The sequence below is a fragment of the Oncorhynchus clarkii genome, chromosome 19, assembly GCF_045791955.1.
Source record: "Oncorhynchus clarkii lewisi isolate Uvic-CL-2024 chromosome 19, UVic_Ocla_1.0, whole genome shotgun sequence".
In the NCBI taxonomy this organism is placed as follows: Eukaryota; Metazoa; Chordata; class Actinopteri; order Salmoniformes; family Salmonidae; genus Oncorhynchus; species Oncorhynchus clarkii.
Window position 1 is genome coordinate 20,589,608 of NC_092165.1, and position 24,361 is coordinate 20,613,968.

Sequence of the window (24,361 nt, forward strand, 5' to 3'; positions counted from 1 at the left end):
TTCTTGGGTATGAAGCTACAAGCTTGACACATTAGGATTTGGGGGGTTTCTCAGATTCTTCTCTGCAGATCCTCTCAAGCTCTGTCAGGTTGGATGGAGAGCGTTGCTGCACAGCTATTTTCAGGTCTCTCCAGAGATGTTTGATCGGGTTCATGGGCTGGGCCACCCAAGGACATTCAGTGACTTGCTCTGAAGCCACTCATGTGTTGTCTTGGCTAGGGTCATTGGGTCATTGTCCTGTTGGAAGGTGAACCTTCGCCCCAGTCTGAGGTCCTGAGCGCTCTGGAGCAGGTTTTCATCAAGGATCTCTCTGTACTTTGCTCCATTCATCTTTGCCCCGATCCTGACTGATTGCACAGTCCCTGTCGCTGAAAAACATCCCCACAGCATGATGCTGCCACCACCATGCTTCACGGTTCAGATGGTGCCAGGTTTCCTCCAGACATGACACTTGGCATTCAGGCCAAAGAGTTCAATCTTGGTTTCATCAGACCAGAGAATCTTGTTTCTCGTGGTCTGAGAGTCTTTAGGTGCCTTTTGGCAAACTCCAAGCGGGCTGTCATGTGCCTTTTACTGAGGAGTGGCTTCCGTCTGGCCACTCTACCATAAAGGCCTGATTGGTGGAGTGCTGCAGAGATGTTTGTCTTTCTGGAACGTTCTCCCATCTCCCCAGAGGAACTCTGGAGCTCTGTCAGAGTGACCATCAGGTTCTTAGTCACCTCCCTGTCCAAGGCCCTTCTCACCCTATTGCTCAGTTTGGCCAGGTGGCCAGCTCTAGGAAGAGTCATGGTGGTTCCAAACTTCTTCCAATGCTGCAGAAATTTTTTGGTACCCTTCCCCTTTGACCCGATGGCTTGGTTTTTGCTCTGACATGCATTGTCAACTGTGGGACCTTTCCAAATCATGTCTAACCAATTGAATGTATCACAGGTGAATTCCAATCAAGTTGTAGAAACATCTCAAGGATGATCAATGGAAACAGGATGCACCTGAGCTCAATTTCGAGTCTCATAGCAAAGGGTCTGAATACTTTTTAATACTTTTGCAAAAATATCTAAAAACCTGTTTTCACTTTGTCATTATGGGGTATTCTGTGTAGATTGCTGAGGGTTTTCTTTTTATTTAATCCATTTTAGAATAAGGCTGTAACGTAACAAAATGTGGAAAAAGTCAACAAGTCTGAATACTTTCTGAAGGCACTGTACATGTATTCCTTTATACTTATATACTTAAGCAATAAGGCCTGAGGGGGTGTGGTATATGGCCAATGTCCCGCGGCTAAGGGCTGTTCTTACGCATAACGCAACGTGGAGTTCTAGGACACAGCCCTTAGCCGTGGTATATTGGCTTATATCACAAATCCCGAGGTGCCTTATTGCTATTATAAACTTGTTACCAATGTAATTAGAGCAGTAAAAATACCTATTTTGTCATACCCATATATACCCATACTCATATGGTCTGATGTACTGTACCACGGATTTCACCCAATCAGCATTCAGGGCACGAACCACCCAATATAATAAGAAGTTAAAAAAGATTGATTTGAAAGATGGTCAAACAAGAAGACATGCAATGAAACAAAGAAATGTCTATAGTCATGTGTGATATGATTAATTCTGTCTATAGAATGTGTCCGATATACTTCAAACTTTGCTATAGTTGCTAGGCTATTTGAAAAGAAGTTGAACTCTTTGTAATGACAAGAAGATCAAGAGTTGAATGTTATTTCATGTCATTTATGAATTCATAATCTATGTACTTTGTTCTGGTACTTGGAAAGTGGGATCATTTACCCTCGTTCAGTTTAGATTTTCGTTAATAACAGCATACTTGCACCATTTCCTGTTTAACTATAGAACCATTACCGAGTGCTATTATTATGAATTATTTCATTTTGAATAATTCTGTTCTGCAGTGAATCAAGTCCTTCTCCACCACTCAAGGGTTGCTGAACTCAGGTTTTTCTTCGCACACGATAACCGCTTATAATATTAACCAAAATGCATTTTTTTCCCTTTTCTTTTCAATAATTCACCGGTATTGCTTTCACCCTTTGGTTATGTGAGCACAGACGCAGAGGTTTGCTACTATATTAAGGTTAGCACATTCATTACGCCCTCGCCGATGTGAGTTATGTTATTTCTCATTTCAGAACTTTGTGAAAAAGCACAAAACAACCTGGCACAGAGCAAGCGATGCAATTGATCGGATGGTGCTGTTGTTAAAAGTACAAGGGTAGATATCCCTGCTTTTTTTTCTAGCTCAGGTCAGGGAATCTCAAGACAGGCATTTACATTCTCTTTTTCAGGCCTTGGCACTGTCTGTGAGGAAGGTGTGCTTATAATTCTACACTGACAGAGTGATCACACACACACACACACACACACACACACACACGCTGTTGCTTGACTGCAGTGTTTAATAGGCTTTGCTATCTGCCTTGAGCCAGGGAGCAGACAATAGGATGAGTTCTGAGCCACGCACAGCCGCGTTTACATCCAAACCTTTAATTGACCCCTCCAATGACAATGGCGATTGTAATTTCTACCACCGGGGGAGTGAACCGCCCTCCTCTTTCTAAAGAGCCTTATCTCTCGCACACTCTTGCCTTCTCTCTTTCTCTCTTAATTTCTTTCCCTCTGTGCATGTCTCTTTCTGGTTCCCTTATCTCTCACTCACTCTCTCTGTGTCTCTCTCCCTCTCCCTTTCTCTGAGTTTCTCTCTCTTCTCCCTCTCTTTCTCTCTCTCTGTCCCTTTCCCACCCTCCCTCTTTACTTTAACGCAACACAGCGAAGGACAAAGGGAGAGGAACGGGAAGGAATGATACAATGCAATATACTTCATTGTCCATTTACATGGACATTCATTTTGTGAAGCCAGCATACAAATCACAAACACGTAATACCAAAAAATACACGATAATACATTCAATATGGAAAATACTGGCAAGATAATTATTAACACACATTTTCAGTGTCTTCGGTCTACACTCTGACCATGTATTGGGCCTACATCTGTCCTATGTCCCACTGTTCAGCGTCCTGATGGCCATCGGAATGAATCTTGTCCCGCTCCTATTCTTGCTGAACAGTGGGACCTTGTAATCTCCTTCTGGGGGGGAAGAGGGAGGGGGGGGGGGGGGGGGGGGGGGGGGGCAGCAGCTCAAAACATTGGGTAAGATTTTGTGCTGGGTCCTCTGTGATGTGCTTGGCCTTCATAAAGGGAAGGGGAGAAGGGTGGAGACAGGACAGACACCCAGCCAGAAGTGGCTGCCAGCTAGGTCTCACTTCCAGATAATAGCCATCTGTAGCAGACCGGAGCTCCAGCTCATTCTCACCTTACATACGCTGCTGGTGTCGGGGGAATAGACAGGAACGGGGGGGATACTTTGCTTGTTTGCTTGTGTGTGTACAGTATCATCTTTAACATTATAAATTATTGCCTGTAACAAGACTCTTGAAAGTTATTTAGGTGACAAGCCACTGCTACTCTTTGCACTGCAAGTGAGTGTGTGTGTGTGTGTGTGTCTTTGGGTGTTGATCAAGTTACCATTCAAGTTGGGCCTTTACAATTAGCTCTGTGTGGCAGTAGCTGTGAGTTTGTGTGTAAGTGTGCGTCCAAGCGCGTGTTTGTCCAATGTCTTTGTCAGCGTGTGTGTGGTTCTGCGTCCGTCTGTCTGTGTCTCTGTCATTTTAAAAACCAGGATGAAAAAAGGGAACAATGTGGAGCGAGGGTGGAACGTTTTCCTTCTATTCACGTAAATCTGCTTCAGCAGCAAGAGAGAATTATTGATCTCTTAGTTACTTGTTCTTTACACCTCGCTGTTTTTCTCTCGTTCCATCGTTCTCCTCCGTTCCCTTATTTATTTATACAGTTTATCCCTCTTTGTTTTACTATGGCTCCGCGGCTATATCTCTCTCTCTCTCGCTCTCTATCTGGGTTTTTAGAGAACCGAGGAGCTCTTCTTTAAGCCTCTTTTGTTTATGGCTGTCGTTACCTGTCTGTCGCTATCCCGAGGGCAGGATTTGTGACCAGGGGCATGAGTATTTTTAATACCCATGTCTCCCCGTTCTGTTATGTTATGTCCCCCCCCCCCTGCGAGCGAGAGAGGACTCTTCTTTATGTAGACGTCTGGAGTGTCATCGCGCCCGTCTTGACTGTGTTGGTTTAAATCCTACCGTATGTCTTGTTCACTGCTCTTTGTCACCCTTTCCATATCCCACCGCTCTCCCTCTCTTTTTCTCTTACACAAAACACTCTGGTTTCATCTCCCCACTTGTCTTGTTGATTTCTAACTCTAGCTCTCTCTGGGAGTAGGTGCTGTCTCCGTTGTCTGGCCTGGACGATATTCTATAGCCAGCCTCTGAAGTATATTACAAGCTAAACTGTTTACGACACTCAGATACTCACTGAACTTAGCTTACTCACTGTGTACTGGGGCTCCCAAGTGGCGCAGTGGTCTAAGGCACTGTATCTCAGTAATTACAGACCCTGGATCAATTCCAGGCTGTATCACATCCGGCCGTGATTGGGAGTACCATAGGGGCAGCACACTATTTGCCCAGCGTGGTTAGGGTTTGGCCGAGGTAGGCCGTCATTGTAAATAAGTATTTGTTCTTATCTGACTTGCCTGGTTAAATAAATAAAAAGTATACTTGAAAACAAATTAAGATAAAATACAGCAATGGTGAGCTTTGAAATAATTATTTATTTTTTATCATTATTATTTTGTAATAACAACTTTTTTTGCCAGCTCGGTTTCGATCCAAAGATATCAGCATAGTCCTCAGCAGGCATTGTGACTTTGTCTAGTGGTATTCTGTGCTGTAACTGCATACACACACCCTAAGCATTTTTTGTCTGAATTCCACCAAAACCTTTAACCCCCCCGCCCTAGTAAACAGAACCCGATCTCCGCAGAACCCTGCCATCCCATTTTCATCGAGAGAGCTAATTGGCCTCTCGGAAAGAGGGAGCGCAACCTGAGGGAGCGCAACCTGTTGTTACCTGTCTGGCTGTCCCAAGGGTAGGATTTGTGACTGGGGGCACGGGTGGTTTTAATACCCATGCTTCTCCATTGTGTTGTGTTTTCCCCCTTGCGAAACGAGAGAGAGGACGCTTCTTTATGGTCTACGTCTGGAGTGTCAACACGTTCGTCTCGACTGTGTTTGTGTTTAAATCCCCCGTATGTCTTGTTCAGTGCACCCTTTCCATATCCCGTTCTCCTTCGCTCTCCCTCTCTTATTCTCACTGTCCGTCTTTGTCGCTCTCGCCATTTCTCTCTCTCTCTTTCTCTTTTATACACAAACAAACACCTTGGTTTCGTCTCTCCACTTGTCGTGTTGTTTGCATACAGCTTGCAGCTGACGGGGGCCAGACTGAACGATTTCTAACTCTAGCCCTCTCTATGAGTGGTTGCTGTCTCCATTGTCTGGCCTGTCTGAAGTGTATTATGAGCTAAACTGTTTTATTCAACTCAAATTCTCAGAGGTTAGCTTACTCACTGTATACTTGAAGAGAAAAGACGGAAACAATACAGCGACAGTGAGCTTTGAAAGGATTTTTATCAACAACTTTTATTGCTTTTTTTTGACAGCTCTGTTTCGATCCAGAGCCTCAGTAGATTTGTATACCCTAGTCTTTTGTAGTCCTCGGCAGGGATTGTGACTTTGTGGTATTCTGTGCTGTAACTGCCCAAATACACACTACAGTTGTGGTAGAATCTCCTCACAATGACAAAAAAAACTTTTTTGGTCTGATTTTAACCTAAACTTTTACCCTCCACTAAATAGAACCGCAGGACCTTGCCATCCAATTTTCATTGAGATAGCTAATTGGTCCCTCGGAAAGATGGGGCGCAACCTACCGTGCTGACCCCCCCTATATAGATATATAATGGTTAAGAAAAAGTTCAGACTTGCCATCAACTTTGGAATTGCTAATTCCGCACCTGACCCTCTCGGTTTTGACACTTAACATTTCCAATAACCTTTTCCTCCCCATAGGTGAGAGAGCAGTACACAGGGGCGGCGATAGACAGTTCTGGAATTACATTTCCATAATGTTAGTCACCGACGCTAACAATGATTATGTTTTTGGGGGCCTATTGTTCCTCCAAAGTCATTTTATGGTTTACCTCTTTATGTACTGTCAGGAAATGGCCGTTTTGAGTGCGTTTGGTTTAGACAACACTACTGGGTTAAATGCGAAAGACACATCTCAGTTAAATGCATTCAGTTGTACAATTGACTAGGTATCCCCCTTTCCCTTTCCTTTATATAATCAGATGGAAGCAATTTCCTGTTTGGAGTTGCCAGGAAGAGGCGTGGCTAGTTCTAGCACTCTCTTGGGCTGCATCCCAGACGGAACCCTATTCCCTTTCTATACTTTTGACCAGGGTCCAAAGCTGTCTTTGGCATCACACGACTGGCCCTCCTGCCGATAGTTCAAGTAAGGAGTCAACACAAGGATGATATGTGACTAGTAGATGTTTTCAATTTGGGTGAATTGTACTTCAATACCTAGTGATTGCACTTCAGATCAACACTGATTTCTTGAACGATGAGAGAAAGGCACTTGAGGTCAGTAACCCTAACGGTTTGTCAACTTTCACTCTGCTTGCTTGTTCATGTCTGTGTGTGTGCGTGCGTGCGTATATGCGAGCCTGCGTGTGTGATGTTGTGCGTGCCTGCGTGGGCTCAGGATATTTGGGGTGTAAATGTCTTTGTCACTCCCTCCATAGTGATTTTTGAGGCCGCTGACTGAAAGAATTCCATTTTGTCCAGATTCAGTGCGATGCCAGTACCACCTGTGTGATGAAGAGTTTACACAAGGCCGCAGAGCTTATTGAAAAGCTGACACTTATTGATTTTCCTCTCTGTCTGCAGGTATGTCGTGTTGAGTCTTTCCACCTCTCTCGCTTCCCTCCTCTCTCTTTCTGTCTCTCTCTATCTCTTTCACTCTCTCTCACACGCCCGCACACACGCGCACGCACACACACACACACACACACACACACACACACACACACACACACACACACACACACACACACACACACACACACACACACACACACACACACACACACACACAAAAATACCCTCTCTGTCTCTCTCTTTTCTCTCTCTCTACACCTTTCTTCTCTCTTAGAAGACTCATCCTATCCACACTTCATATCTTTCAGTGCCGGTATGTGGCCATATAATATAACCGTGCACGACACTATAGCACCAGACAGCAATTGGCAACTATACCAGTTCCAGGAATTAGGTTAAAATTCCTTATCTTAAAAAATAATATACATTTAAAAACTTTATTTTTATTTTTAAATACACGCGATACAAACATACACATACTTACAACAACTTAGATGCACACCTAGTGTGGATTTTTTAGTGTAACATTTCTGGTGTTGATTCAGGTGTTAAATTAACTTTGTAAGTGTGAAATTAACACTCATTGGTGTAAACGGGAAAGGGGGATAGCTAGTCAGTTGTACAACTGGATGCATTAAAACCCCCAGTGTTGGTGTTAATAACCACTGTTGAGTGTGAGAGTCTGATTGTTTCCGTTTAACTCTGTGGAGAGTAAAAAATTCCCATCAAAACTATACCCCCATTATCATATTTCCCAGCGTGCTCTACTGCAGGTAGATTTTTGGGATTGTTTTCATTACCGGTGGTTTTGGATGTACATTGATTGATTAAGTAATATCATGCTACACAAAGATAAATTATCATGACACAAGGCGAGACCCAGATGCAGACACAGGAGGCAGATTGTTGGAGTATTTCAATGCTTAATAATCCAAAAGGGTAAACAAGAGAATAGTCGTGGACAGGCAAAAGGTCAAAACCAGATCAAAGTTCAGGAGGTACAGAGTGGTAGAAAGGCTTGCGGCAGAATGGTCAGGCAGGTGGGTACAGAGTTCAGGAGGTACAGAGTGGTAGAAAGGCTTGTGGTCAAGGCAGACAGAATGGTCAGGCAGGTGGGTACAGAGTTCAGGAGGTACAGAGTGGTAGAAAGGCTTGTGGTCAAGGCAGGCAGAATGGTCAGGCAGGCAGGTACAGAGTGGTAGAAAGGCTTGTGGTCAAGGCAGGCAGAATGGTCAGGCAGGCAGGTACAGAGTGGTAGAAAGGCTTGTGGTCAAGGCAGGCAGAATGGTCAGGCAGGCAGGTACAGAGTCCAGAACAGACAAAGGTCAAAACCTGGAGGACTAGAAAAAAGAGAATAGCAAAGGCAGGCGTACGGGAAAAAACACTGGTTTACTTGGAACAGACAAGACGAACAGGCAATAATGTGACTTACAGCCTGATGTGGCCTGTAAACAACGAGTTTCAGGCCACTGTATTAGGGTACAACTAGGCCTCACAATAAGTCCTTATGAGATACAGTATGTCATGTATTGTCAAAGAGTTTAAAGAGTTTAATTTTAATCATATTATTTGCCTAGGAACTCACTTGGTGAAGGCCTATGGTCATGTGAATTAAAGTTTGAGCATGTCTTCTGCCAGTTTGTAAATGCTTACATAAGAGCATGTGGGGCTCCTGAGTGGTGCAGCAGTCTAAGGCACTGTATCTCAGTGCAAGAGGTGTCACTGCAGTCCCTGGTTTGAATCCAGTCTGCATCACATCCGGCCGGGATTGGGAGTCCCATAGGGCAGCGCACAATTGGCCCAGCGTCGTCCGGGTTTGGCCGTCATTGTATATAAGAATTTGCTCTTAACTGACTTGCCTAGTCAAATAAAGGTTTAAAAAAAATGTGACAATAAACAGTTGTACATAATATCGAGATACAGACCTCTTCATGTAATGGTTAAAATAAAATACTATATGAGATATTATTGCATAACGCCATTGGTGCAAACTATATAGAAATATTATATGAGGTGTTGTTGGATAACACTAAAAGTGTTGATTCCGTAACACTGACTAAAATGTAACAGCGTCAGCACTAAGCGTGGACCGATATACACACTGGCCCAGGGGTAAACTTAACACTGTTGTTTCAACACAGGAGAATTTGCACCAGAATGCAGCTTTAGATCCAGCATTCTGCCCTCCAAACCTGAAAAGTACCTGGATACGAGTATCTATGGCTTTCCACACTCTAAAAGCTTACTATCAAGGTCATTTTGACAATTCACTAATAGAAACCCGGGAAAATGCATTTATTTAAGCATTTTAGTGAGGTAAGTCATTGAAAACAAACTGATCTTTTACAATAACAACGTGGTTCAAGTGCAGGTGATGATCCCACATTAACATCTATGGGCAAGTGTGGTTGTATTTTACCTTCACCTGTGTACAGAGTTACTAAAGAGCACCTTGGCTTACCATATGAAAACTTGCTGTAATACAAGGCGCACAGATATTTCAGATTTTTAACTGTAGGTAGATTTCAAAATAGTTTCATACAAAACAGAGTGATGAGTGTCTGAAATGGCACTCTATTCCCTATATAGTGCACTACTTTTGACCAGGGCCCAAAGGGAAAGTAGTGCACTATATAGGGCGTAGGGTTCCATTTGGGACACACACTGACTCTTGTTTGTTTTACTGAGAACATACCGTTGAGGCCTAACATGGAGTTGAAATAGGGGACTTTACTCAAGGCTTATCAGTCCAGGTGAGGAGTTCCAGTGTTTTGGATTTCAAGCGGTATTTGTCCTCCTCTGTCTCAGAGAAAAGCCTTAGAGTAGCATCGGTAAGCTTCTCCATCTAGATAATCACTCTCTTTGGAGCAGGTGGTATATAGAGTTCAGCTATGCACCAAGTGTTTCGCCTATTGTTCCACAGCGAGAGCGAGGCTGACAAGGTGAAAAGTCTTAGATACGCGCATCCAGGCAATTTTCAGGTTTTGAGGGCAAATGCTGGATCTAAAGCTGCATTCTGGTGCTGCTGGCAACCTTGACAACAACCGAAAGGCTTCTCCCAAACCTTTGTCTATGATAAGTTGTACAGGCTCTGTTTGGGCTTGGTTTTGCTGGGGCTTTGGTGAGAAGTAGTATAGTTTTTCGGAAGCGAGCGAGCACCTACGCATACGGCTCGTTGTCTGTCTGGGTTGGTTATCCTACTTTGTACTTCACCCTCTGTTTAGGTACACCTACGATATATCAATATTTTCATTTTTTTTTGCTTCTGAACTAAAGCAGTTCAGACCTTCACTTTTTTAAATCCAACTATGCCGGCTACCAAAAGTTGTACGCCGTCTCTACATATCACACATTAAACAGATTGTAAAGACAATAGTGGATTATGTATTTTAAGGCACAGATTTGCATAGTGCGGTATCTAAGATAGTGTTGTTAGTAGTTTAAAGTAACTGAGTTCTTATGTATTATGCATTATTATACACTTTACATAATTCACCGTAAACAAAAGCCATACAGAACAAGAATAGCCAACTATTACCAATTACTGTCATGCTTGTTGTTTATCATCACCAGTAGTGTTGCAGGGTGTACCAGGTATACCAGTACCACGGTAATATCACTCTACCAAAATGTCATGATCCTTACGATTCCAACATTTTAGAATACTGTAGTGCCGTTTCACATGATACAACCGTTGACCGGCCCTGCCAATCTAAAGAACTAGCTGGCGCCTGTTATAACATCTTTATAAAGCCAGTTGTGTTTATAAATTCAGCTTAATTTAAGCAACAGCAACTAGTCTCTTGTATGCCATAAAGCCCACTCAACTTTCACAGCATCTCACACATGGGAGCTCGATCAGCCAGTTGCCTGCTCATCACTCACCTGCTTCTCTCCGTCCGGTCTTCCTGCACGTCCAATTTTTCCATCCGTTTTGAAAATATATTTAGCCGTGATGGCGAACGGAGATGCAGACCCTGATGAGTCTTCTGTTGTTACATTCGCTACATTGGAGCAGCGCCTGTTATAACCAAGAGCACAGGCCAGTCTGAGTAGACTTTGCAATTTGCGAGTTCGCTGTCACGCAGCCTCTGACTGACAGAGAGGGAAAATGGAGCACAGGCATGCTTACAGCTGTGTCTAGTCCAAACAGTACCAGAGCTACCTTTTTCTCTACCTTGCACGATTTCACATTTGATATAATTTCACAAACCATGTCCCGGGCTGTTTTAAACTAATCCCGGGTCGCAAATTATTGGTTTGATAACTAACAATGTTGTTCAGTCATGTTACCTAGCTAGCTAACAATCTGCCCACTTGACAGTAGGTCTAGGCAGATTTGATTGGCACAGGGAGAAAGGAAAAGGGTCTGCTACTCACAAGATCTGCTTCAAAAGGTAGGAATCATATAGGGCTAGTGTAAGCCCAAACTACACTGAAAAAAAAATAAAACGCAACAAGCATCAATTTAAAATGTTTTTATGAGATACAGTTCATATAAGGAAATCAGTCGATTGAAATAAACGAATTCGGCCCTAATCTATGGATTTGACATGGATGGGAACACAGATATGCATCTGTCGGTCAATCCTCTTCAATGGCTGTGTGAAGTTACTGGATATTGGCGGGAACTGGAACACGCTGTCATATGTCGATCCAGATCATTCAAATTGCCATCGATACAATGCAATTGTGTTCGTTATCCGTAGCTTTTGCCTACCCACACCATAACCCCACTGCCACCATGGGGCAATCAATCTGTTCACAATGTTGACATGAGCAAACCGCTCACCTACGCCATACACACTGTCATCTGCCTAGTACAGTTGAAACCGGGATTCCTCTGTGAAAAGCACACTTCTCCATCGTACCAGTGGCCATTGAAGGTAAGCATTTGCCACCTGAAGTCGGTTACGATGCCAAACTGCAGTCAGGTCAAGACCGTGGTGAGGACGATGAGCACGCAGATGAGCTTCCCTGAGAAGGTTTCTTCGGTTTCATCAGCTGTCTGGGTGGCTGGTCTCAGACGAAGCTCAGAAGAAGCTGGATGTGGAGGTCCTGGGCTGGCGTGGTTACACATGGTCTGCGGTTGTGAGGCCGGTTGAACGTACTGTCAAATTCTCTAAAACAATGTTGGAGGAGGCTTGTGGTAGAGAAATGAACATTCATTTATCTGGCAACAGCTCTGGTGGATGTTCCTGCAGTCAGCATGACAATTGCACGCTCCCTCAATACTTGTGACATCGTGTTGTGTCACAGAACTGCACATGTTAGAGTGGCCATTTATTGTCCTCAGTACAAGCTGTTTAATCAGCTTCTTGATATGCCACACCTGTCAGGTGGATAGATTATCTTGGCAAAGGAGAAATTCACACTAACAGGGATGTGACCAAATTTGTGCACTGTTTGGTGCCTAACGTTTTAAAGTTGGGAACAGTGTGTGTGTGTGTGTGTGTGTGTGTGTGTGTGTGTGTGTGTGTGTGTGTTTGTGAGAGAGGGAGACAAAAAGAGTGTGAGAGAGGGAGAGTGTGTGAGGGAGGGAGAGTGTGTGTGTGTCTGAGTTAATTGAAGAGTAATGAAGGTTTCATGCAGCGTTTCCCCCTTGCTGCCACAATGACATGCAGACTTCCTCACGTTCCTCCAGCCAAATCTCGCCTTTACAAATATAAGCAAATCAGCCATTCTATGCAGCATTCTATTAGGCCTGCACAGTGAAAAGTGTGAAGTTAATTCATTATGTGTCATATTGACTAGAAGTGTGAATATCAGTGATAGGATTTTTTGAGTAGGACATACTGTACGCATAGCATTTAGAAAAGGAGAAAAAGTATCTGGGGAACGGGACGAACAGAATGCTAGGCCACTGAAATTTCCCCCACATTAGTAAAATGCTGGTATTGGTAACACTAATTACCAATATGCACCAGGGCATGGGTGGGCCTTAGTGGGACTGGCCCGCCCTACCGTACCTCTTTGTCCGTCAAAATTAAAAATAGAAATATTGATCATTTATTTGACGGAGACGCACGCTAACAAAAAGACACGTCAATCTCAGATAAAGCATCCGACGCCCCTGTCTCAGTATGTGTTGGCCATGTATCTGATGCCGTCTGGTTAAAAAGAGTGTCATTCTAGCGTGGAACCCCATATTATCGTCATATTCAACCGCGTTTAAGAAATATATTACCTTCAACAGTGTTATCTTGTGATCATGCCATCAATGTTTTGTGATTATTGGTGTCGTAAAAATGTTAGCAAACGGGTCAGCAATTAGCATGTTTGGCATTTGATAAACGGCTTAGCATGTCCGTATTATCGGCATACGGTCCAAAGTTATCGGCCACCTTACTATTTTATTCAATTACAAGACATATCTGTTTCATTTTGTTCAAAAATGAGAAGCCAACCTCGTATCCGAAGTGTTTACTAGATAGTTAACTAGTTGGCTAGCTTTCCAGTTTAAAAAAATTACTTGAAAGTCAACTTTTCGGTGCGCCCTCCTGTGGACTCTTAGAAAATGCTTCTTCACCAACATCTTCAGCGTTGTAACGAAATAATGTCTCATGATTTGTTTTATAGATTAATCTTATGTTTTAAGGAAGTAGATAACAGTTTAATACTAAAACCTAAATAAGTTTAAATAAATACAACATCAATTTCAGTCATGTGCATTGACATAAACAATTAAAACACTGTTGGAGTTTGTGTGCAGAGATGACCTTGGAAAGTAAAGGAAGAAACACACAAGATGGGTTGAATAAATATATATTATATTTTAGACATGTATTTTTTTTTAAACAAATAAATAATTTCATATGAAAGCAAACAAAAAAAAACAAGTAAATCTTGACTTCCATCCTTACATTGTCACAAAAATCACTCTAAAAATCGAGCTCCACCTCCGCATCTAGACCACACTGCACACACCTACAGTGGAACCAGTGCTGGCAGAAGTCACAGCACACACATGTGCTGCACAGCAGGTGGTGTCTGCTTTTATTTTAAAAAAACATCAAATTGATTAACATGGTTTTGCAAAATGTAGAAGTATTACAGCAACAATAGTAATTGATACAACAAAAATAAAGATTATGAAGTACCTGAGAGTGCTGCCATGCGTAGCTTGAGGTGGCCGGTGGAGCTTTTCCCTTCCTTTTCTGTGCTGAGGAAAAAGTAGTGTTAGAGCATGTTTCATGAAAACCGTTTTCATTTTTTTTTACAACAATACCTCTGGAGGAAGCTGCAGAAGTTTTGGCGGTGGACATGCCTTGAGGGCTGTTGCTATAGACTGTAGATATGTAAAAGAAAGAGAAAAAGTTGAAACATTGCAGTTTTATAAATCACATAACAGTCATTTTTTGGTAATTTAACATGTGTTTACCTGTGGAGGTGGCTGTATTCAAATTACAGGGGGCAGGGACACCAGACGAGGCTGCTTTGGTGGTGTGACCATTGGAGACGGAGGAGGCAGTTGGTCCAGAGAAGGCCACATGACAGGTGGTGTGCAGACAGGAGTAGGAGACCCCAGTGCATTAGAGTGTCTAGTTTTAGAAACAGATACCTCACAAGTCCTCAACTGGCAGCTTTTTAAATAGGATGTTGAGACTGGTGTTTTGCGGGTACAATTATTGAAGCTGCCAGTCGAGGACTTGTGAGGCGTCTGCGCGATTGCCGCGTGGAATAGGCAAGATTAAATAGATGGTTTAAAATACATATGAGATGAGTAATGTGGTGATGGCTGTTTAACAGTCAGATGGCCTTGAGATATAAGCTGTTTTTCACTCTCTTGGTCCTGAATGATAGCGGGGTGAACAGGTCGTGGCTCGGGTGGTTGTTGTCCTTGATGATCTTTTTGCCTTCCTGTGACATCAGGTGCTGTAGGTGTCCTGGAAGGCAGGTAGTTTGCCACCGGTGATGCGTAGTGCAGACCTCACTACCCTCTGGAGAGCGCTGTGGTTGAGGGCGGTGCAGTTGTGGTGGTGATACCGCCCGACGGGATGATCTCGATGGTGCATCTATAAAAAGACTCCCACTGTTAGGGTGGAGACATTAGTATCTCGTCATTATACACTGAGTGTACAAAACATCATGAACACCTGCTCTGTAACGGTTGTCGTCTGGAGATAGAGAGGAGGACCAAGGTGCAGCGTGGTAAGTGTCCATATTTAAAATATTTTAATGAACACTGAAAACAAAACAATAAACAACCAACGAACAGTCCTGTAAGGTGCAACACAACACTAAACAGAAAATAACAACGTGAATTTACAAAACCGAAACAGTACCGTGTGGCCAAAACACTCACACGGACACAAACACCCACAAACCAAAAGTGAAACCCAGGCTACCTAAGTATGATTCTCAATCAGAGACAACTAACGACACCTGCCTCTGACTGAGAACCATACTAGGCCGAACACAAAAACCAACATAGAAAAACCAACATAGACTGCCCACCCCAACTCACACCCTGACCATTTAAACAAAGACAAAACAAAGGAACTAAGGTCAGAACGTGACAGTACCCCCCCCCCCCCCCCCCCCCTCCCCCCAAATGTGCGGACTCCGGCCGCAAAACCTGAACCTATAGGGGAGGGTCTGGGTGGGCGTCTGGCTCTGGCGCGGGACGTGGACCCCACTTCACCACAGTTTTTGTCCGCCTCCTCAACCGCCCCCGTGGCCTCCTACGAGCGGCGACCCTCATCGGACAGGCGGGAGACTCCGGCTACGCCGGATAGGCGGGAGATTCCGGCGGCGTCCGACAGTCTGGAGACTCCGGCGGCTCCGGAGTGAAGGACGGCTCCGGCGGCTCCTGGCTGACTGACGGCTCCGGTGGCTCCTGGCTGGCTGACGGCTCCGGCGGCTCCTGGCTGGCTGGCGGCTCCGGCGGCTCCTGACTGGCTGGCGGCTCCGGCGGCTCCTGGCTGGCGGCTCCTGGCTGACTGGCGGCTCTGGCGGCTCCTGGCTAGACTGGCGGCTCCGGCGGCTCAGGACAGACTGGTGGCTCCGGCGGCTCAGGACAGACTGGCGGCTCAGGACAGACTGGCGGCTCTGATTCTCAATCAGAGACAACTTAACGACACCTGCCTCTGATTGAGAACCATACTAGGCCGAACACAAAAACCAACATAGAAAAACAAACAGACTGCCCACCCCAACTCACGCCCTGACCATATAAACAAAGACAAAACAAAGGAACTAAGGTCAGAACGTGACATGCTCTTTCCATTACATACTGTATACTGACCAGCTGAATCCAAGTGAAAGATATGACGCCTTATTGATGTCACTTTTTAAATCCACATGAAATCAGTGTAGATGAAGGGGAGGAGACAGGTTAAAGAAGGATTTTTAAGCCTTGTGACAACTGAGACATGGATTGTTTATGTGTGCCAATCAGAGAGCGAATGGGCAAGACAAAATATTTAAGTGCCTTGGAACGGGATTGGTAGTAGGTGCCAGGCGCACTGGTTTGTTTCAAGAACTGCAACGCTGCAGGGTTTTTCACGCTCAACAGTTTCCTGTGTGAATCAAGAATGGTCCACCACCCAAAGGATAACCAGCCAACTTGACACAACTGTGGGAAGCATTGGTGTCAACATGCCAGCATTCCTGTGGAACGCTTTCAACACCTGGTAGAGTCCAGTAATTAAGGCTATTCTGAGGGCAAAAGGGGGAGTGCAATTCAATATTAGGAAGGTGTTCTTAACGTTTTGTACACTCAGTGTATATACAGTTGAAGTCGGATGCTTACATACACCTTAGCCAAATACAATTCCTGACATTTAATCCTAGTAAAACTTCCCCCTGTTTTAGCGGATTGGATTGTTTCAAATAACAAGTTTGTACAGTAGTCCTATGCCTATTTGGGAAGCCCACAAATTGGGAAGCCCGCGTGGCAATAGGCATATCTGTTTATTGAGTTGCGGCTGTCAGTGAAAAGCATCTAAAACATTTGTGAAGATACTGAGTACGTTTACATGCACACTAATAATTCAATATTAAACGGATTATGCAATTGTCGTGTAAGGTCAAAATCGAAGTAATCATATGCCAATTAATTAAGACACCTGGTTTTGTGAGCAATCTTTCAAATGATTAGGACATGTAAACAACTTAATCGGCTTTCCAGCAGTGTATCTGATCTTCCGTATGTGCTTTCACCAGCAGAGCAAGCCTCCCTCTTTAGTGCGATTGAAGTGAGTTCAGAACGACTGAATGAATACATTCAGTAGAATTAGTTTGCACATACATATACAGTGCCTTGCGAAAGTATTCGGCCCCCTTGAACTTTGCAACCTTTTGCCACATTTCAGGCTTCAAACATAAAGATATAAAACTGTATTTTTTTGTGAAGAATCAACAACAAGTGGGACACAATCATGAAGTGAAACAACATTTATTGGATATTTCAAACTTTTTTAACAAATCAAAAACTGAAAAATTGGGCGTGCAAAATTATTCAGCCCCCTTAAGTTAATACTTTGTAGCGCCACCTTTTGCTGCAATTACAGCTGTAAGTCGCTTGGGGTATGTCTCTATCAGTTTTGCACATCGAGAGACTGACATTTTTTCCCATTCCTCCTTGCAAAACAGCTCGAGCTCAGTGAGGTTGGATGGAGAGCATTTGTGAACAGCAGTTTTCAGTTCGTTCCACGGATTCTCGATTGGATTCAGGTCTGGACTTTGACTTGGCCATTCTAACACCTGGATATGTTTATTTTTGAACCATTCCATTGTAGATTTTGCTTTATGTTTTGGATCATTGTCTTGTTGGAAGACAAATCTCCGTCCCAGTCTCAGGTCTTTTGCAGACTCCATCAGGTTTTCTTCCAGAATGGTCCTGTATTTGGCTCCATCCATCTTCCGATCAATTTTAACCATCTTCCCTGTCCCTGCTGAAGAAAAGCAGGCCCAAACCATGATGCTGCCACCACCATGTTTGACAGTGGGGATGGTGTGTTCAGCTGTGTTGCTTTTACGCCAAACATAAAGTTTTGCATTGTTGCCAAAAAGTTCAATTTTGGTTTCATCTGACCAGAGCACCTTCTTCCACATGTTTGGTGTGTCTCCCAGGTGGCTTGTGGCAAACTTTAAACAACACTTTTTATGGATATCTTTAAGAAATGGCTTTCTTCTTGCCACTCTTTTATAAAGGCCAGATTTGTGCAATATACGACTGATTGTTGTCCTATGGACAGAGTCTCCCACCTCAGCTGTAGATCTCTGCAGTTCAACCAGAGTGATCATGGGCCTCTTGGCTGCATCTCTGATCAGTCTTCTCCCTGTATGAGCTGAAAGTTTAGAGGGACGGCCAGGTCTTGGTAGATTTGCAGTGGTCTGACTCCTTCCATTTCAATATTATCGCTTGCACAGTGCTCCTTGGGATGTTTAAAGCTTGGGAAATCTTTTTCTATCCAAATCCGGCTTTAAACTTATTCACAACAGTATCTCGGACCTGCCTGGTGTGTTCCTTGTTCTTCATGATGCTCTCTGCGCTTTTGACGGACCTCTGAGACTATCACAGTGCAGGTGCATTTATACGGAGACTTGATTACACACAGGTGGATTGTATTTATCATCATTAGTCATTTAGGTCAACATTGGATCATTCAGAGATCCTCACTGAACTTCTGGAGAGAGTTTGCTACACTGAAAGTAAAGGGGCTGAATAATTTTGCACGCCCAATTTTTCAGTTTTTGATTTGTTAAAAAAGTTTGAAATATCCAATAAATGTCGTTCCACTTCATGATTGTGTCCCACTTGTTGTTGATTCTTCACAAAAAAATACAGTTTTATATCTTTATGTTTGAAGCCTGAAATGTGACAAAAGGTCGCAAAGTTCAAGGGGGCCGAATACTTTCGCAAGGCACTGTATGTCCGAACTCGGAATCAAATACGCTTCCCAAAAAACAACATGTTCGCTGTGGTAGAACGTTTATTTGATTGCTGATTTTCTGCATCAGTTCGCCTGATTTCAGGATTATTAGGGGAATCGTTCTTGCAAAGCATGTAAACGTTTTAACTAAACAATTATATTAATCTGACTATCCACAAAAATCGCATTGTTGTGTGCATGTAACCCTACTCACTGTGTCTTGAGTATAATATAAAATGTTGAGACAAGAAAAAGCGCAGGGGTGTGTGGCAAAGACATGTCGCATCTCTTTTCAGAACGCATGCAGCACTCAGCTCTCCAGAACGCACTCGCTAATTCTAACGCATTCATTGTTTCACTGTGTGAATTGTTTGGCCTTTTGATTGTATCATTTTTTAAATTCCCCATTACATAGTAAATGTACCTTTAATCCCCGTAATTTTGATACATAAATTAAGGATGTATTAATTACATTTATCGTTCTCATTCTCGCAGTGGAAACACTATCTGCAGGTTTCACAACTTGCTACACTTGTGTGATAACACGTTTTGGTTTATTTCATAACCATTCATTACGAGTTTTGACATTTTTGTTCAATGTCTTTTGTTTGGAGTGCTCCATGTGCACAAAGAGCATCTGTCTGTTTTCTCTGTCCTAATAACGTTGAGGGAGCGTGCACGCCTGAGCACGCATTCAAGTTCGCCTACCTGGCCTGTTGCTGCAAATGTAGGAAGGTACCCATTTGGGGATGTCTGAATTCTGATGGTCTTAATAACTCACCACGTCCTCTGCTAATAAGCTTGGCAATCGTTTTTTCTTCACCTCACACAGCATGTCAACTGAGTCTTTTTTTAAAAAAACATCCATTGTGAATAATAATAGTTCCTCACATTATTTAAACAATATTTCCAACACTCTTCCGGCCTTGATAACCAGCACGCCTAGGTGTGAATTTTATGAAAAAGCTGTCTGTCCTGAGTTCACTGGCATGGGAAACTCTGAGGCCTTGGAATAGGCTATTTGATACAATGTTGATACAAGGGACAGCTCTAGTCAAGACAAATAGAAAGGGAGTCAGACAGGGAATAGGCTAACGTAAACTCACCCCATTCCGTACAAATGTGCATAACCGCGACATTCAAACGAGGCTGCAATGAAAACGAATGGGACTTTAGTGACTGTTGGCATCAAAATCCGGGGTGTGAACTACAATTCGATTCAGAGTTGATTGACATGGTAATGGACTAACAGTATTTGAGAAAAGATGAAAGAACTGACCCCGTAACGCATTTGCAACTAATTTTGTGCCGTACAGACTCTTTCCACCAGGGGTAGCCCTTCTCTCGCAGATTAAAATCATGCTTAACCATACACACTTGAAAGAAAACTTCATTGTTCATGATTTTTGTATAAGTTAATATAATTATTGCTAATATTAAACTAATATTTCATGACTAGGGTGCCAATTGCATTTTTTTGCGCGTCAAAAAACGGGAGACCATGCTAGCCATCATGACACTCAAAAGCCGGAACAGCTGCAGTTCACTTGTGAGGCTAACGTTAGCGCAGCCCTTAAACCCCTCTTCAAATTCGACACAAATCTTCAAACAGGTATGTGATGAGACATTGAATAAACTCTTTATGTTTTATTTACATTTTAAAGTTGATTAGTTGGACAAATCGGGTGAAAAAACCTGTTTTCTTCACACAACATATTTCCCCATTTCAAGATCACTTCGTAGCCTTCGCTCCCCAACTGCCATTTTTAAAAAGACCCGACGGAGCTCATTGCCTTGTTGAATCATGCAGAGATGGGTATCATGAAGGTCTCGTCATTCATTTTGTTGGAAAGGGGAGAAATTGTGATTTACATTAGTATTGATATTACAGTTGATCTGGAAGTATTACTTTTTTTTGGGGGGGGGGGGGGGGGGCGCTAAAATAAGGTAAATTGAGTGAGTTTACGTTAGTTGATACAATGTTGCCAGTTCGCTAGCAACAGCTTCTGGCCAGAGCCAGTTCATTGATTTGATACAATGTTGCACTTCACTAGCAGATAGCTCGAGTCAAGATGGATAGAAAGGGAGGCAGATAGGCGTAGTAGAGAGATGAATGTGACTGAAAGAACCTGCATTTTCATCAGGACATTATGCCAATGTATTTTACTTAGTTGAAGATGGGAGTTATAGGCCTACTGATGCATTGGCCTAAAGGCTATCTCTAAGCTCCATGAGCTCATTTCTTTATCTGCGGTATCAATGTGTCCAAATGGCAGAGGCTGGTGCTCTCTTTTAACTTTTAGATTTGAATAATCATGATTCAGATTTTTATGATTAACCACATGACAATGATTTTGAGAAGCTAAAACGTTATTTAAATTAAATTGTTCCACGAAAATGCGCATATACCAAAAAATTAGAACTGACACTCAGATCGGTAGAAATGGTACGATAAATTATAAGCTTCCCCAAACTTGAAACTAACGAGCTGCCTTTACTGCAACCCCCATTTAATAAATGTGTGCATGTACATAAGTCCCGTGAAAAGAATGGGCCTATGGAAATCAAATGCCCGTCCAACTGATTTGTTCTGGCGCCGGCCCTGGTATCCACTGCTGAAGGTTACAAGAGCTGCCAAGTGGCACAGCACAATACAATACTTTTTACACAGAGACAAAGACAGACACAACAATACATAAAAACATGTTTTTTCCCCCCAAACAGATGAACAAGAGATGGATAATAATATCACATCAAGTGTTTACATGTGCACTATCACACCCACAGTTTCTTCCCACTCACTTCAAACAGCCCTACATTTTTCTGTTCAAAATCTTTGACAAGCTGTCAGCTTCACTAACTGACAAAACAAATCTACAGCAGGCAACATAACCAGAAGATGTCACTTTACATCTTAACAAGCTGCTGATCTCAAGAGGAGCCTGCCAGTACCAACTGATTATCTCTATTAGGTGAGGGGGTCTAGGGCTGCATCCCAATGGTCCCCTTTCCTTACAAAGTGCACTACTTTTGACCAGGGCCCAAAGGTGGGCCCATGGTGAAAAGGTTTAAGGATTAGCCATATACTAAGTGCACTGAAGCAATGTTTTCTTTAACCCTCAGGCTTCCCTCTCTGTTTTGTGCGTTATTGTTTGTCATGTGGGTTCGTGTTCTTGTGCTTTGGATTTTTGTGTTTTCCGTGTTGGAATATTATTCTTCATTTTTGATTAAACTGTCGGACTATTCTCATCTCTGTGTCCCGCGCCTGACTCTACCTTTCTCCATTCACCAACACACTCACAGAACGACTGGGTCACGTCTCTGGCAACTGAACTGATATAATGAATGACCAGCCGGCTTGGGTAGCAAACCTAGATTTGTGTCGGGACTATATCTTGCGGAAGGATGAAATAGTAGTATAGTATGAATGAATGAATTAATACAAATAACAACACCTAACAACACCCATGCCAATATATCTTCCAAACACCATTATTGGCCATTATCACTTGAGTATAGTACAACTGGATTGTGATCAGGGTCTCTATGTTGTGCGTGAGACTGAATATTTGGATAACTAATAAGGACCATTCATCTTGCATCACATCTTTGGCTACTATACATTTAATTGTGTGCTCACCTCCTCTCCTACGCTTTACAACCATTCCACTCTTAATATCGGATGCCCAAATATATATTTGCATAATTGTGAACATACTTTACAGCACCTCATTAAAATTGTAATTTCTAAATGCAAATAGTCAAACTAAGATGAGGACTGACTCGGGACTCAGAGGCCCCCAGGAAACTTCAGTCAATACAAAAGCCATGTGGATGAAAAACGGGAGACCATTTGCATAACGCTGCAACTGACTTCAAGGACAGCTGCAAGGCATTGTGTGGGCTTATTGGCCTACAAAACTGTTACTCGTGAACCTAAAGTGTTATTCCATTATTGGAGCCCGATACGTGCCCTCTGTTAAGTCCAGTTTAGCAGCTTTTTAAAAGTTGCTCTTTGTGCTAATGTGCGCTAACAACACAGGGCTTAAATCATTAGCGAGCTGGTTTTGCCTTTGTCAGCGTAAAACAAGGCGGTTGGATGAATAGTCGAAAAGTGTGAGAGTAACAATCCCGTTATATTACAATGTGGGATTAAAATGGATTTGTCATCAACAATCTACACAAACTACTTTGTATTGTCGATTCTAACTTTAAATTCTAACATTTGTAAAAAATATTAATGAAAAATAGATATCTTGATTACATAAGTATTCAACCCTTTGGGAAAATACATGTTAGAATCAACTTTGACAGTGTGTCACGATCGTCGTATGAAGGGGACCAAAGTGCAGCGTGGTGTGAATACATTCTTCGGTGCTTTACATAGCAAAGACTTATAGATGACCTGGAGCCAGTGGGTTTGGTAACGAATATGTAGCGAGTGCCAGCCAACGAGAGCATACAGGTCACAGTGGTAGGTTGTATATGGGGCTTTGGTGACAAAACGGATGGCACTGTGATAAACTACATCCAGATTGCTAGGGTGTTGGAGGCTATTTTGTAAATTACAATCGGGAGGATAGTCAGTTTTACGAGGGTATGTTTGGCAGCATGAGCGAAGGAGGCTTTGTTGCGAAATAGGAAGCCGATTCTAGATTTAATTTTGGATTGGAAATGCTTAATGTGAGTCTGGAAGGAGAGTTTACAGTCTAACCAGACACATAGGTATTTGTAGTTGTCCACATATTCAAATATTCAAAGAACCGTCCAGAGTAATGATGCTAGTCAGGCGGGCGGGTGTGGCCAGCAATCCGTTGAAGAGCATGTATTTAGTTTTACTAGCATTTAAAAGCAGTTGGAGGCCACGGAAGGAGTGTTGTATGGCATTGAAGCTTTAGTGCCTTGATGCAAAGAGGATGCATTTTTTAAATTATTTTTATTCTGTACAGGCTTCCTTCTTTTCACTGTCGGTTAGGTTAGTATTGTGGAGTAACTACAATGTTGTTGATCCATCCTCAGTTTTCTTCTATCACAGCTATTAAACTCTGTAACTGTTTTAAAGTCATCATTGGCTTTAATGTTGAGATCCCTGAGGAGTTTCCTTCCTCTCCAGCAACTGAGTTAGGAAGGACGCCTGTATCTTTAAAGTGACTGGGTGTATTAATACACAATCCAAAGTGTAATTAATGACTTTACCATGCTCAAAGGGATATTCAGTGTCTGGTTCTTTTTTTTCTCTCTACCAATAGGTGCCATTCTTTGCAAGGCATTGGAAATCCTCCCTGGTCTTTGTGGTTGAATGTTTGTTTGAAATTCACTGCTCGACTGAGGGACCTTACAGATAATTGCAAGTGTGGGGTTCAGAGATGAGGTAGTCATTAAAAAATCATGTTAAACACTATTTTTGCAAACGGAGTGAGTCCATGCAACTTATTAGGTGATTTGTTAAGCAAATGTATACTCTTGAACTTATTTAGGTTTGCATAACAAAGGTGTTGAATACTTATTGACTCAAGACATTTCAGCTTTTCGTTTTTAATGAGATTGTAAACGTTTCTAAAAACATCATTCCACTTTGACATTATGGTGTATTGTGCGTAG